Here is a 2,234-nt window from a genome sequence, read left to right as displayed (position 1 = left end):
TGGCTGTCTTCCATCATGAAATGCAAGTAACGTTAAGATAAGAAGGTAACTTCCTCCTGGCAGACTGTTCCCTCTCCATTTCTCTCCCATATTCTGCGTAAAATCTTTTCTCCTAGGCATGGGTGAAAGGAGCCTCCTTGTCTTTAACTTGAACGTTTTCCTTCTTCTAGTAATCAAGCCTACAGATATAGCCCCTGTGTGCTCAGCTGAAAAGGAAACCAGTTTTTTTTTGACAGTGAAGCTTCACTGCCAAAATGATCTTGTACTGCAGGTGGCTAGAGGTATATGATACAAGTTAGTTTGTCAGCTTTGGAACACATCTGAAGGGCAGGCTCTTCAGGAAGGGTGAACCTAGCACCAGTCCTATGATTAGCAAGTCTGGTTCTGTCTCCTTCAGCTTCTGAGACCTTGAAGATCCCTTGCAAGTTCTGCTTTCAGGTAAGGAGAAACTTATTCCTATTTTGACCCTCCACTTCATAATAAAAGGCTCAGTACTGATCCACATAAAGGTTTGGTCCTCAGCTGGGGAAAATTGGCAGAAGCCCAGCAAATTTCTAGAAATAAAAAACTGGAGAAATCTGAAAGCACAGCAGTTACTGGGACTTGCATGATATTCTGCAGCTTGTAAGAATACAGCAGCAGGAAGTTGGAATGACACTGATGGCTTAATCTTTCTGTGATCTCATTTTTTTATGAGGGAAAGAAAATCTTTAGGAGAGAACTTTGCTCCTGTTCTCTTGGTGGTATTCTCTTGCATGGCTTTGGTTTTTTTTTGAAAACTGATAGCAGAAGAATATCCAACCTTCAGGAGTGGAGCCATTATATGTGGGGCTGTGCAACAGGAGCCAAAGTTTAAAAATAAAATACCAGGCTGCCTTCCTGAGGATCCAGACATAGCATACACACACACACACACACACACACACACGCAATATCTTGACTGACCACAGTTATATCACTTACTGAGTTCAGAGCAACGGACAATGAGAACCAAAAAGGGAGTCTTGTTCCTCAAAAAAAGAAAGAGGAAGAAATGTAAGACTTCTGCAGCCTCAGATACCAGCTTCTGGAGTGCATGGGAGGCCCCTCATCACCAGCAGGGTTGAGAGACAGTAAGAGCAGATGACTGTCAGTCATTCCTGGTGGTGTCTGCTGTAGCGCCTTCCCAGCCCTCCCTTTTCTCTCCCTCATTTTCTCTGCCGTACTGAGTAATGGTTCTGGGCAGAGCAGTCTTTTTTTTGAAAATGTTCTCCTTTCTTAAGAGATTAAAGCAGTGTCTTTTATTTCATACTGAGTGCTGAGGGACCAGCACACCAAACATCTTCAGAAGAAATGAAAAGACCAACTCCTTTGACTTCAGAGCTACTTTAAAGATACACATCACCAGTGTCATTCTCTGCTAGGCAGTGGAAATAGCAGATGATCAGTGTGCATCTTTCCAGAAGACCTGGAGAAGGAGGGGCCTACCGAGTGGGTAGTAGATAGACCAGGAAGAATTATTTATGGCAGAAAAGCAGAAATTTAAGTTTTAATGCCAGGAATACAGCTTGGAAGGTGAAATAAGTTATGTTAGAAAGGAATGATCTTTTGAAAGAAAAGGTGGCACTACTCAGACAGTCTAAGAAAATTAGAAGATATAATTCTTCATTACTGGTGAGGGTAAGCAGGGATGAAGAAGGTGAAAGATTTAACCCTTTTTTGCCTGCTTCCCCAAAATGCTGATGTCCTATCAACCTCCAGACTTTGCTTGGTAATTGTGAGCTGGGCTGACAAGGGTGGGAAGTCAGGGTTCCTCCAGTGGCTTGGTGTGAAGCAGCAGGGAGTGTGCTTTTCTCAGGTGACATGACATAAACTGTATGCAGGCAGCAGCTGTGCAGTCTTATCCCCCTGTATGCCACCTCAAGCTAGTGCGCTAAAAGATTGGAGCCTATGCTTTTGACTGTATGGAGTGGGCAGATGCAGTTTCCAGAAAAACCCGTGATCCCCAGATACACCTCATAGTAAACACAAATGGATTTTTAGCTAGGCTTCTTCCAGCTTCAGCAAGCATGTTTGTGTATCTCAGCTGACAGCTACAGGGAGAAAAAAAAACCAAAGAAGAGGTGTTACCACTTCGTATCTCTGCCCAGGCAAAGTAAGTGTCACAGCTGCCCATGACACACTTGGCTTTTGGCAGAGCTCAGGCTGGTTCTGCTCTGCAGACATAGGATGAAGCATGCTCAGTATGCTTGCTT

This window comes from Pygoscelis adeliae, unplaced genomic scaffold (assembly GCF_000699105.1).
Source record: "Pygoscelis adeliae isolate BGI_AS28 unplaced genomic scaffold, ASM69910v1 Scaffold311, whole genome shotgun sequence".
Classification (NCBI taxonomy): Eukaryota; Metazoa; Chordata; class Aves; order Sphenisciformes; family Spheniscidae; genus Pygoscelis; species Pygoscelis adeliae.
This window is presented reverse-complemented; position numbering follows the sequence as displayed.